Source organism: Pholcus phalangioides, unplaced genomic scaffold, assembly GCF_987345545.1.
Source record: "Pholcus phalangioides strain wild (caught in Gottingen) unplaced genomic scaffold, Ppha-v1.0 ptg000002l_1, whole genome shotgun sequence".
Taxonomy (NCBI): Eukaryota; Metazoa; Arthropoda; class Arachnida; order Araneae; family Pholcidae; genus Pholcus; species Pholcus phalangioides.
The window spans coordinates 2,201,851-2,216,016 of NW_028301595.1; the positions used below are offsets into that span (position 1 = coordinate 2,201,851).

A 14,166-nucleotide genomic window follows, 5' to 3' on the forward strand; every position below is an offset into this window, starting at 1 on the left:
ATAATCGCCAAAAGCAAGCAGTGTCCCGTATTTCGAAGCCTAATTTCACGTATCTTTCTCGAGCAAATATAGTGAGCCTACCTGCGCTGGCCCTTTTCATAGGCTTGTCTGCGCCCGATTGTAATGTCATCACTCCCGCCGCTGAGCTTTAAAACAGGATTGGGAACTCATTTAAAAAAATTGAAAGATTAAATTATTTATTTCATTAATGCTGGAATTATCTCATTTATTCTGGAACTATCTTTCATTCATTCTCGAATGATCTTTCATTAATTCTTGAGTTATTACTTTCATTTATTTTGGAATTATCACTTCATTAATGATTTAATTATTACTTTCATTGATTTTTGAATTTCTCTTTAATGAATTCTAGAATTTTTCTTTCATTAATTCTGAAGTTATACCTTTCCTTAATTTTGGAATTATCACTTTCATTTAATTTTGGAAGCGTCATTTTCATAAATCTGGAATTTATCTTTCATTGATTTTGGAATTTATCTTTCATTGATTTTGGAATTTATCTTTCATTGATTTTGGAATTTATCTTTCATTGATTTTGGAATTTATCTTTCATTGATTTTGGAATTTATCTTTCATTGATTTTGGAATTTATCTTTCATTGATTTTGGAATTTATCTTTCATTGATTTTGGAATTTATCTTTCATTGATTTTGGAATTTATCTTTCATTGATTTTGGAATTTATCTTTCATTGATTTTGGAATTTATCTTTCATTGATTTTGGAATTTATCTTTCATTGATTTTGGAATTTATCTTTCATTGATTTTGGAATTTATCTTTCATTGATTCTGGGATTACCCAAGGCCGTCTTAAGAGCATCATGGGCCTCCAGGCCAATTGATGTTTCTGAGGCCCTAAAAGGTAAATTCTAGAAAATTTCAACCAAATCTCATTGTGAGGCCCTCTTCTGTTGAAGTGCCCGGGTGGACCCATGCGTTAAGACGGCACTGGAATTATCTCTTTCATTAATTCTGGAATTCTCTCTCATTAATTCTAGAATTGTATCTTTCATTAATTCTAGAATTATCTTATCGATGCTGAAATTATTTCATTTATTGTTTTAAACTCCTGTGGGTTCCATAAGAAAATAACGGGGGAATTGTGTGTTTTCACCGAGTCATGTGATCTTCTGACGAATAATGTTACGGACACCGTTCTCAGCACTGCCAAGGCGGAGACCGCTGACGTCATACTCCCTGCAGTAATATAAGCTCGATGGGGGAAACCAATGGCGAACCAATTATTGAACAGCTCTGGAGTGGCCGCGGTAATGCCACCTAAACGGTGAATTTTTTTTGTTTCTATTTAATAAACGGTGAAAGAAATAAACACAAATGTCAGATGTCCGGCACGTCAGCAACATTACTGTACTACAGTAGAATCGTCCCTACATATTCCTGTAAGTTCAGGAGAATTCAATATCCATAAAGCGCTGTATTTATAACCCATCGAGAGGCCGTAATCGAATGCGTTTGATGCGTGGCGATAGAAATGAGTGTATTTTGATAATTGCCCCTGTGGCGCAGTGGAAAAGCGCGTTGGACTTCTAATCCAAAGGTCCCGGGTTCGAATCCCGGTAGGGGTGTGGTCATTTCATTTTTTTTTTATTCCCTCTTCCTACCCCGTTTTATGTTCTTGTTGGAGGGGGTTTATCGGAATCATCTTAATTATTGCAAGAACGTCGAAGATTTCTGATATACGAGTATTCGTCCACCCTGGGAGGGGAGGGGGGGAGATAAAGCAGTGCCGCCCTTAGGGGGATTGTGCGTTTGCACAAGACCACCGCGGTTCGGGGGGGGGGGGCACCCGCAGTTACGACAAAAAATGTACATTAAGCAAAGTGTCCGAGATTCTAACGATTTGATTCTAGAAAATTTTCCTCGATTCTGAATTTTCGTCAATTCTGAGCCCTTTCCTCCCCCCCCCCCCCCCATTAATTCTGAATTTTCGTAGGTTTTTGCTCCCGTGGGGGCAAATGTCGAATCCATTCACGCGATAATCCGAACGAAAGAACGCAATCCGCCGGGTATCCGAACCGGATTCGAACCCAACCAAGAATTTATATTTACAGCATAGTTTCCCCAACCTTTTTTGTCCCATCGCCCCCTTCTTCAGAAATTTTTTTGTCCCATCGCCCCCCAACGCAATCTAACCCATAGGATCCTATGTTATATCCGTATCTTCTACCGTCCCCCTGGAAATTCCCATCGCCCACGTTGGGAATCACTGATTTAGAGGAATTCCTCTTAATGCTTCAATAGCTTTCCGTCCTGTGACGTGAATCCTCGAGAATCGGCGACACAATGACAACAAATGTGAAACAAACCCGAACAATTGGAATTAGTAATAAATTTTGAATTACAGTCGAATCCCGTTTTAACGAATACCGTTATAGCGAAAATCTCGTTTTAACGAACACTTTTCTAATCCTTCATGTAAGTTTACATAGGAACAATGCAAAAACCTGGAATTCCTTTATAACGAAGTGATTTCTCCGGTCTCTTGGAGTTCGTTATAACGGGATTCGACTGTATAATGGTCTTGAACGGGATCCGGAAAATTCGCCTCCGGCATTCGGTCCCCCAGGACCGTTTAGCTCCTCGTCCTGATTAAAAACGGCGACTTGACCGCAGCAAAAATTGCTACCGCAGGGAGTCCCCCATCGAGGGGTTAGCGCACCAACCCCTTGACGCGTATAAAAAAAAACAAGCCTGCCGTTCGGAATCGGCAATAAATTGTAGGTCCCGGTCTAATTAGCCCTCGTGTGCAGAAAATGACCGTGGTGCGACAAAAATGATCAAAAAATGATCGTCCTGATTAGATGAATGACCTTATGAGTGGCCGGGTTGATGTGAGTAACTGAGTCACCCATTCACAAGAGTGAGTGAACAATTGAGCGAGTCAGTGACTCGGTGAGTGACAGTATGAATGACCGAGTGAGTATGCGATTTGAGTGACCAACTTAGTGGCTGAGTTACCGCCTGAGTGACCAAGTGAAAGAGTTGTCGTATGAATGAGTCAGAAAATTCAGGAGGTGGAATATCCTGGGTGAACTGTCAGGTGCCAAAAATCTGGGCGAAATATCAAGGGCGAAAGAAATGTCGGGCAAAACGTCCGGACCGAAATGTCCGAGTAAAACGTCTAGGGCAAAATATCGGGGTGGAATGTCCGGGGCCGTTTCCGTAAACCGTCTTGAACACAGGGCCCAAATTCCACGTAGGGGGGTCATGTTCGGCATCTACCCAGGGTCCGAAAATTTAAACGACATGTAATCACTGGTAAAACCAACAAATACAGTCGACGCTCGTTATAACGACCCCCACGTTATAGCGGCTATTCCATTACAACGAAGGTAGGATAAGTCCCAAATGTGTTTTTCCATAGAACGACTATCAGAAATATTTTGCTTTCTATATAACGACTCTCCCAATTTGACGTCAGTTTTCGACTGGACGAAAGGTGTCGTTATGTCGAGTGTCGACTGTATGTCCGATCCAAGACGTCATACGGGTCTACTTTGCCCGCCCGGGGGGGGGGGGGATGCTCATGTTCAACTCCGGAACCCGCAGAACACTGTCATTTAGGATTAGGTTCAAGTCTGGCAGCGCTTGAATATTGAAAATACATACTGTCACTGGTCAGTTTGAAATTAGTCCAATTGACCAATCTTGAAGTCCATCGAAAGAAACAGAGATGGCGACACGGACGTCTGTTTCGGAATTACAACAGCGTATGTAATTTTAGTTTCGTTTCAGTCACGTGCGTAAGAGCGGCGCCGAACATCAACATGAGCATGATTCATGGCTTCTTTACTCTCTCTCTCTCGCTGGAAAGAGCTCTCGTGGGACCACATCGCCATTGGCTTTTGAACAGAGGATAAACGCTCTTCCCGTCTTGACAAACGGCATATCCAATCCGGATTAAGCTACGTGTTATGGCTGTCCGCGGCACAGTTGTAAGGACCGCGTTTGTGATGGATGTTAGCCCTGCCTCATGTACCTGTGGCGGGTATTATGGCGACGTGTTTATTCCGAGATGTGTACAGACTGATTTCGGGTTGTATGGGGGGGGGGCAGTGTTAGAACGAGGAAACTTAATCGATAAGGATGGTCTAGAACGTTAATTAAATTAGTATTCGAAATCAGAAAAAAATTTTGAACATATTGCGAGGCGTATTCACGGGGGGGGGGGGGCTTATAATAAGGGCTCTCATGATGTTCCGGAGTCAGTACCAGCTGACGTCATCACCCCGACAGAACCGGTTAATGCTTTGAAGACCAAACACACCCCGCTTCCCATCCCATTGAGACATCGATGCGTTCCCGGAGGATGGGTGTGTCTGAAAATTTTATCAAATATAACGTCCTTTTTCGAAGGGGGGGGGGGGTCTTTATATCAAGCGTCGACTGCATATAGCTCTGGGGCCAAGCGGGCTATATACCAGGGTCATGGTGGGGGGCCCCCAAGGGTGGAGCTGACAGGGCTCAAGCTCTGGGAGCCCGGGATGATTTTTTTGTTTTTTCCCAGGGCGACAAATCCGAGGAGTGAGTGGACAAGAAAAAAATTAATTAGAGTAGAATGCGTTAGGGGCGGAAAAACCATAAACACTGCTTTGCCTAGAAAGCGGAAGGACCAGGTGAGTAAGCGACAAAAAGGATAACACAGAACGTGTGCCAGCATGTGAGTGACCAAAATGGCCAAAAGAGTAACCTAGATAGCAAAGGAAAATTGACATAGCATGTCAATGAGGGGTCATTCAAGTATTACGTCAGCATCGGGGGGGGGGGGGTTCGGATTTGCTGACTTTTGATGACGGGGAAGGGGGTTTGAAGGTTTCTTACGTCATCAACCACCCTTTTTGAAGATATGAAATATTCTAAGCTGTTGACGAAATTTTGCTGACAGTGGGGGTCAAAAATGGCTAAAAATCTGCTTACGTAATACTTGAATGTACCCTGAGTAATTAAAAGAGTGACCCCCACAAAAGTGTGCAAGCACGTGAGTAACCAAAAGAGAGTTAGTTCTAATCTGTCCATGGCACAGTTATGTGTTCCGGATAACTGTGCCATGTAATGGATATTAACGCTGCTTCATATCCTTCAGTGTGACGGGTATTACCGCGACCTGTTTATTCGGTCAATATTCCGTGATGTGTGTACAGACGGAGTATCAATACCACACTGAAGATATTTCTAGTGTGGTATTGGTTGTATGGGGGATGCACGGGTGACAAAATCGATAGGATAGGCAGGAGCATTGACTATTTCGGTGTTCAAAATTGAGAAAATTCGCACATATTCTAATTTCTGAAATGGATGTATAGGGTGTCCTATAAAAATTCGTGAACGTATGGCATACATACTCTAGGCCAGGGGTGGCCAACTCCTTTCTGTTCGAGAGCCAACGTAGCGGTCAGACGCGATGTCGCAGGCAGCTCCTTCCGACGTATAAGCCCCCCAACCAGTAAAGTGAGCCAGAAAACGCAGATTTGTACTCGCCGTAAGTAAAAAAAGGGAACCCTTTCTCAATTTATACATTAACTTTTACCCTGGGAAGTGGGGGGGGGGGCTTTGCACTCTTCCACGCACTTCATAAACTGACAATTATTCAATGTTTATCTAGTTCCGTTTCCAGCTGAATTGCTTTAAAAATTAGAATTATTTGCAAATTTTTCTATCCAATGCATTCAGTTTAAATTTTTTTTTTGACAAAACTTTTTTTTTTTCAAATTTCTTTGCAATTATAGTCTGTTTCAGGTTAACTTTGCAGTGAAGAGAAAGGTAGAGAATGTATTCCTTCGCCGCAAAATATAGTTCTCATATATCGGAGGTTTAAGATGAACCTTTATACAGAATATTTAAATTTTTTCTATGATTTTGAAAAAAATACTGAAAAAAAATCGTTTTGAACCGATGTTTACATGTTTAAAATTTTTAAATTATAAAAAATTATTGGTTACCATTATTAAAAATCCATAGCAACGGCGACGACACTCTGGCGCGATATCCTAGAAATTTTCCCCGCCAATATCACTCGTGTTTTTTCCATTGCACAATTGTATACTGTATATATTTTTTTTCGTTATTTGGCTTAATTTTCCATAACGATACAATTTTTCATTGTTTTACATGCAGTTATAGGCTTACATAAAAACGAATATTCAATCAGTTTTATTTTCTCCTAAAAATAGGCTTCAGTGAGTTCAGATATTCACTCATAGATTACAAGAAGTGTTTCTCTTCCAGGAGAGTGCCGACACTATTGTGACTTGTGAGAGGCCCTCTATGGGTGCAGAAGTTTTGGTTATAGATTCCCCCTTTTTTTAATTATTTATTTTTTGCCATGTTTATGGGATATAGTTTTAGTTTCCGATCACGGAGAGTGTTGACAGAGTCGCGACTTCCACTCACACGAACGGACGCCATCTTCCACCCACCTGTTTCTCCTCATGCCCCTTGCCTATAGCGTCTCTTCAGATACAATAAATGAGTGGGGGGGGGCGGGGAGGTCAACAGTGGTTTGGGCTTTCATCTGTTATGTAACAGTTGTGTCTTAATTTTCACCAGAGATAGCCACGCTAAAGTTCTCTGCTCTTCCATTCCTGAATACTATATTTTAGGTTTTTGAATATTCGTTGTAAACAAAACTCCATAAGAATAATCCGTAATAACCATGAGCAGCACATCAACCGTAACAAAAGACTAAAGCTGTCGGGAAAACAAGTGGCATCGACGTATACCGTTCGGGGAAGGGGGAGGTCGAGCGACGGAAATTTCGGCAAGAAAAGTGAGTAGAAAAATTCTAAACTTTTCCGTATCATTATTATTATTTGGTGCTATTCCTGCATTTACACGTGAAAACAGAGTTAACCTGTTTCTTCTTAATTTATTTAACATTAATTTTTTCCATATAAATTGAAGAAAAAATTAAAAATCCCCAAGTTTTTGAGAGCCATGGTTAATATACAGTATTTTCAAATTACACGTTGCTTTCATAATATTGTTTAGATTTTTTTTTGTAAATAAATTTCAGCTGAGAGAAGGGAAATATTTCAGAAAAATATATGACTTTTTTGAAATTTTTAATGTTACTTACGGCACATCAATGAAGAGTAAGTGACATTCTGATAGAAGATAATTATTTTTTTCTAAATTTTAAAACATTTTCTAGTCAAAAAACAAAACAAATGATTTCAAAAAGCTCACTTTAATTTCTGAAAGTACCGGCAGTGGTTTTCTTTTAATTCTATAATTATTACTAATTTAACTGTGCAAGTACGTTACACGTAAAAAATATTTTTCTCAGTGAGATTGGCGAGAATCGGCCATACCTTACCGAGGCCGCGCATCGATACATTGGTTAAGAGGCTTTCGTTCCCATAGCAACGAGTGATGCGGTTCCCTCGTAGCTTCCCCTTCACTGCAAAGTTAACCTGAAACGGACTATAGTATTTGGCAATTCGCGTGGCCGCAGGAGTTTATTGCGAGATTAATGGTTTTATGTGCACCGCTAGACTTCGGGAGTTTTATTATCTCGATAAGAAGCTTCTAAATAGCCAATCACGTGGACTGTATTGTTAAGAAAATTATGTAAATGGTCATTAGTTGTCATGTATATCATTTTTTGATTGTCAATAATCCTTAATGCATTTCTCTAAATCTCACCAAATTAACTACAAACTTGACAAGTCTGTCGACAGCGATGATTTGGCGATGTCATTGCGCCAAGAGAAGTGTAAAGATTGTTATGATCGAAGTCATAATATACTTTATGTAAATTATATTATTGTTTTGGATGGCTATATTGTACATAAAGTGTACATGTTGTTTTTCTTTTTCTCGGCTGGGAAGGGGAATTATCTCACGGATCGTGAGAACGGAAGTTTGACCACATTTCCTCCTAGGTTGGCAGACATTGTCTCCTACCCAAAATCATTTTTTTGGATGTAAGGGAACAGTTGGCCCCCTGTCGATAGGAGGCTCTAGGTTAGAGAGCAATGTAGGCATGTGTAGTGCTTTCAATGACGTTTTCGCGTCGGTTTTTAATGGAGATAATGATATTCGATATACCGGTGTTGCATGGGGTAATAAAACGCTCAACGATATTCAAGTGGAAGACGTGGAGGTCCTAAATCTTCTAAGAAATCTATGTGCAAGCAAAGCACCACGACCAGATGATATCTATCACAGGGTCCTCAGGGAATGTGCTAATGAATTGTTGGGGCCAGTCGCACAGATATACAGGAGTAGTGTTGCTGAGGGTATCGTTCCAACGGATTGGAAACTTGCTAACGTTGTTCCGATATTTAAGAAGGGTAATAGAGAAGCGGTGTCCAATTATCGTCCAGTGAGTTTGACGAGCTCCCTCTCGAAAATTCTGGAAATTATCATCAAAAGGCAGTTTGTGAAGTCGATAGACGAGAATAATGTATTGTCGGATAATCGGCATGGGTTCAGGAAGGGGAAGTCATCTGTAACTAACCTCCTTCGCTTCTATGATCACGTGACTAAGACTTTGGGTAAGAACAAAAATGTAGATGTTATTTACCTTGGTTTCCAGAAGGCATTCGATCGGGTCCAACATGGCAAACTCTTGAAGCGTTTACACGAGATTGGGATTGGGGTCAACTTGTTGAATGGGATAGAATCGTGGTTAAGAGATAGGTCGCAACGAGTTGTGGTGAACGGGAAATTTTCTGATTGGACAAACGTCCCTAGTGGAGTTCCTCAAGGAAGTGTTCTGGGCCCCATACTTTTTTCACTTTTTATTGATAAACTCGATGAGGGTATCGATGGGATTGTTAGCAAATTCGCAGATGACGTGAAGCTAATGGGGGTAGTTGGGAATCAAAGCGATAGGGAGTTGCTCCAAACCCGCTTGAACAGGATTGGAACATGGGCAAATGAATGGAGCATGAAGTTTAGCGTTGACAAGTGCATGGTCGCTCATTTTGGTTCGAATAACCCATGTTTCTCTTACGACAAAAATGGTGTCACTATCCTGGAAGCAACTAGGCTGACCGATTTGGGAATTCTCATTGACGAGCGGCTTGGGTTTTCTGAACATTGTTCAGCGGTGGTCAAAAAATCGAATAGAATGCTTGGTCTCATTTTCAAATTCTTCATTTTCAATTTTATTCAGTCTCTTCGCGTTCTCCTAAAGTAGTTCTTCCGCTTTTTCGAGTTCTTCCGCTTCGTTCGTCCTGGACTGGGGCATGCTGTAAGGTTTTGGAGACCATACCTACAGAGGGACATAGACTTGGTTGAAGGGATGCAGAGAAGAGCTACGCGTGTCCTTATTGGCACACGGGACTTGAGTTATGAAGAGAGACTTCATTTTTTGCATATGTTTACATTGGATGAACGCAGGTGTCGACGAGATATGATCGAAATGTTCAAAATTTTCAATGGGATGGATAGGATGGACCATGAACTTTTAATACACCGTCAATCGACTGCTTTTACAAGGGGACACCAGTATCGATTGGTGAGGGACAATGCAAGGTTATGGTGCGCAGGGAATTTGTCTCTAATAGGGTTGTTAATAAATGTAAATGGAATAGTTTACCTCTGAAGGTAGTTAATTGTAACACAATTAACACGTTTAAAAAGAAACACGATAAAAATGTAAATCGAGAAGTTATCCTTACTTAGAATAAGACAACCATAAGAGTATTCTTTATGTGGGAATTGTATAATATTTTCATGTATATATGAATATTTATAATTTTTGTGATCGAATTTTTAATGGAATTGCTGTATTTTAGCAATATATGACATCCATACTTGTTATGGGCATCCTTGTCTCAGCCACCTCGTTGGGCATTTTGCCTGTTGTGGCCTTGTGCTTGTATTTGTATTAACGCATGGGTCCACCCAGGCGCGTTTACCGTCCTAATTCGCATAGAGCCTCCCTTTATACACTGTTATTTCCAGTGTAAGATCTTAAATTTGTAGGCTGTCTTTACAAGCAGAGAGCCCCACTGAACATCACTTTGTCCGAGGTCTCGCGATCGCGTCAAGATGGTCTAATCAGTAGCCGCGATATTTCATGAAACTAGCATTGAATCATTTTATGCAGTCAGAGAGGCATCAAAAATTTCCTGCTGATTGATTATCCGAAAATAATGAGTAGGTATGTGAACAATGGCTGCTACGAATAAATGGAGAAGCACTGAATCTATTCATAACACACACACACACAGATCTTCGTAACAGCCTGACAATGTTATTCAGGAGAAATCGAAAGATAAGAATGTTTACAAGAAATCTTTGTGACAGTTACGATCTAAATCTTATTCTAAAGAGGGAGAGATTATTCATAGATCTTTCCTGAAAGATACCGACCTTCTCAGGAGATCACAGGGGATCTAGACTTTATTTACATGGCTCGGGATCTACGTGGAAACAAAATCGTATCGTGGCAACGTCTCATGGATACCTTATCCCTGAATAACACTGTTTTTTTTGTTTTTTGTTTTTTTTTTGCTAAAAGATCGAATACAATTCATATCAATTTGCCTTACGATCAGATTTTGATGCAAAAAAGCTATAACTTCGAATAAATATTCGGAAAGAAAATGATAAATTTAATACGAGTAATTTTCCCAAATGATATTCATGATCCCAAGTGGAAAAACACTGTATTTAATACATAAAAAATACGAAGAAAAATATAATATAATGTTCCCCAGATAATGTCTCTCACAAGCACTCAAAATGGCAAAGCACGAAACTATTTCATGGACGGCGCAGATTTATTTTATAGAATAGCTATTACACGAATTCACGAGCAGCGATTTTAATGAAACACGCTAAAAAAAAACAGAGCGACCTACAAGTAAGATCTCGTCTTCCAACTGAAATTCAACAAGCTGCTCACAGTTCTCTGCTGGCCGCGCCACTATAAAGGAGAAAGAACCCTTCCAGAAAGAAATCGACGTTTCTCGTGCTATCGTTGACGTTGACATCGCTAATTCACCAGACTTGCCAAGTTCGTCGTCAATTTGGCGAGATATACAGAGCATTAATGGTTATTTACAGGCAAGATATGATATAATAAATGATTAATAATGACTATTTACATAATTTTAGCAACAAGTTTTCTATTTTAGGAAGGAATTTAAATGTATAATATGAAGGGAAATGTATGGTTTCCAAAAATATCCATTCCCGAAAGGTTTCCCAATTAATAATCTCCACCGAGTATTCACGTGGTAATATCATTGCCGTTGCCAGAACTTTATTCCAGTAGGGGGATAATCGGTATTTCGGAGAGGGGAACCAAGTTGACTATACAACAGATTCACCACGTCATTCTGAAGTTTTCTGCAGTTATTTCCAGTCGATGATCAACGGATTTTGATTTGAGATGGTATTGTGTAGTTTGCATAAACTAGCGACGCCACAGTGGTGGGCGGCTGAAGTTGGTTTTCTGCGGTTGCCAACTTCGAGGCGTGAATGCGAGCCGATCTCCCCGTTTGAAAGTCTCGACACAGAGAGCAAAAGGCTTACAACGGTAAAATCTTCAATCATTACATTCCACTCATAGGTAGAAAAAGTTATGGCAGCACTACGCATAACAAGCATAGCACAGAAACAAACTTGACGCTAGGTTCACAACACGTACACGCACGTTCCGGCATGTACCAATTCATTAGAAATACCGTGGAGGAATGTGTACGAGATGCATGTACGCGCGGTTAAGTTGTAGCAGTAGTTTGCATAAACATCGAAATTTATTTTGCATCTAGCTTAAATTTAAGCAAATAAATCTCAATTTAGAACAAGGCTGGACAAATCCCATTTGCCAGATGGTCATGGCGACTAGAAAATCGGTATTGGCGACTAAAATTCTCTAAATGCGGTTGCTGAATTGGAATCTATACATATAAGGGTGACAAAATTTTCCGATTCCATTACGCTACATCTTCCAACATGAGAAAAGTACAAGAAAACATTATTTAGGACAAGTTTCTCTTGAGCAAAATACCACGCTTGGCTCCTAAGAAATTGGGCTGTGGCTGGTTGGGCGCTGATTTGGAGACCAAATTGACTGAATTTGGATGATATGGAAAATTGCAAGTAATCAGTTTTCTATCTATGTACGAAACAACGATTTTCTGATTTGAGAAATTCTTTAGAGGAAGTCGAAAATTACCGCAGTACTTGGCGTAATTAAAAAGGGAAATCAGAAAATGGGTGGAACAATTCTTTCAGTGACATACTACTTTTTCAGAAGTCGGAAAGTCTGCTAGTTTCGGCAGAGAAATACAACCCAGATCTTGTAAACCCGACAAGCGGGCGCGCTATCTATACACACTACAAGAGATACATGGCTAGTCCTTCCTTATTTACGCTCTGTGGCGTGACTCGCTGAAATAGGGGCATGGTGCCCCCCCCAATTAATTTTAGCAAATGGTCTCCCAGTGCCTCTACTTAAGCTCGTCACGCTACAGGGCGTAAATAAGGAAGGAATAGCCATGTATCCTGTGCTGTGTATAGATAGCGTGCGTGCGCTTGCCCGGATTACAAGAGGACTGGGTTCGACTCCAGGCGGAGACTAGTAGACTTTTCTTTCCGAGTTCACACACGCCGGCATAATATCCAGAAAACTCTGTTCTCGTACATTAGGGTGAGGAAAAATCAGCATCTCAATCTCGCTAATGCTTCAAGAGTAATGCACTTTTCTCAATAATGCTTCCAGTGTATCAACAATTCTTTGGGTAAGATAGTTTGAGTAATAGGAAGTGACTAATAGACGCAGGGCGGGCCGTCTCAAGACCATCATGGGTCCCCGGGCCAAGTGATTTTTGCGAGTCCTTACCTGGTAAATTCTCAAAAAGTACCCAAAGGATGTTTAGAGGCGTCGCGAGTTCCATACCCGGGGTTCGTCCTTTTCAGAAACTTTCCTGACACGGGTGTACAACAGAAACGGTGACAGCAGGACCAGAGAAAGATTGTTACCGAAAGGAGTCTCGCATCGAGGGGTTAGCACCCAACCTCTCGGTGAGTATGACAAAAAGGGTTGCCGTTCAGAATCGGCAGTAAATTGTAGGTCCCGGTCTAATTATCCCTCGTGTGCAGCAATTCACCGTGGTGCGACAAAAAAAAAATCAATAGATGTAATTCGGACTGTAACGGAATATCAAGCTTTTTAACCACTTTACTATCAAAGAACGTAATATTGCATCCAAACGCTAATGGAATGAATTCAAACAGCGTTCGCTCTCTATTTTCTTTCCTCTCTCTTGATCATCCCAAAGCTTTGTTGCAATCGCACTTTTTTTTTTTCGTTTTTGTATACCCTGATAATAATCTTTTTCCCTCACATATGATGTACCTTTCTTATGAGAGAAAGAGAGCAGGTAGGGTGAGGGCGAAAAGAAACCTAACTTTGCGCCTACATTTTTATCACCTCATCTTTTATACTGTATTACTCTTATTTGTTTTGTTTTTTTCTTCCCTTTTTCGAACGTGCGGTTCGGTTAGGACAAGTTTACTATATTACTGATTCGTCAAGTAGAGAGCATCCGAATTTCTTGCCAATTCGCTTGTAAGCGAAGGGGGTTTAAAGTATGTACCACAAAAAAAAAATCTCGCCAACTTGTTTGGAGAGGGCGCCATTCAAGTATTACGTCAGCATCGATGGGGGGGAAAGTTTTGGGTTAGCTGACTTTTGATAATCGGGGGGGGGGGGTTAAATGGCACTTACGTCATCAACCACTCTTTATAAAAATATGAAACATTCTTAATAGCATTTTTGCTAGTGTTGTAGAAAGAATGAGGCGGTTGAAGACAAACACTTCCTTTTACAATTCACAGATATAATTAAACATTTATTATACAATCAACCTTACCGATTGAAGACAAACACAAAAAACTGTTTCTCTTCAACCGCTGAATTCCTCTACACTCGGAATGCCGATGAAAACCTTTCCCTAGTTTGTGAGCACCTGAGCTAACCTATTTTTCCCACATTGATAAGTCCTCTATACACCTCCGTTTATAGTAGGCCCCACCCGTCCTGTCTCACTTATGGAGGAGGCGGAGGGAGGGCGTCTCCTAAAATGTTTTGTGTCCACTCTGCCCTTCACATGTCACATGCGTTTTCGTCGAGTGATTTTCTGGACTCCCGTACATGAAC

The 14,166-nt window shown here is 40.7% G+C and overlaps 2 protein-coding genes and 1 non-coding gene across 4 annotated transcripts in view; 2 read left to right on the plus strand and 1 right to left on the minus strand.

Annotated features, from left to right (window-relative positions):
* Positions 1–14,166, minus strand: part of LOC149089052 (guanylate cyclase 32E-like) — a 270,710-nt gene that overhangs the window by 253,344 nt on the left and 3,200 nt on the right. The window lies entirely within an intron of this gene.
* The window catches only part of unc-119 (unc-119 lipid binding chaperone), a 72,579-nt gene that overhangs the window by 17,725 nt on the left and 40,688 nt on the right, over positions 1–14,166 (plus strand). The window lies entirely within an intron of this gene.
* Positions 1,533–1,606, plus strand: TRNAR-UCU (transfer RNA arginine (anticodon UCU)). Its single transcript has one exon. It is a non-coding gene; the product is annotated as a tRNA-Arg (tRNA).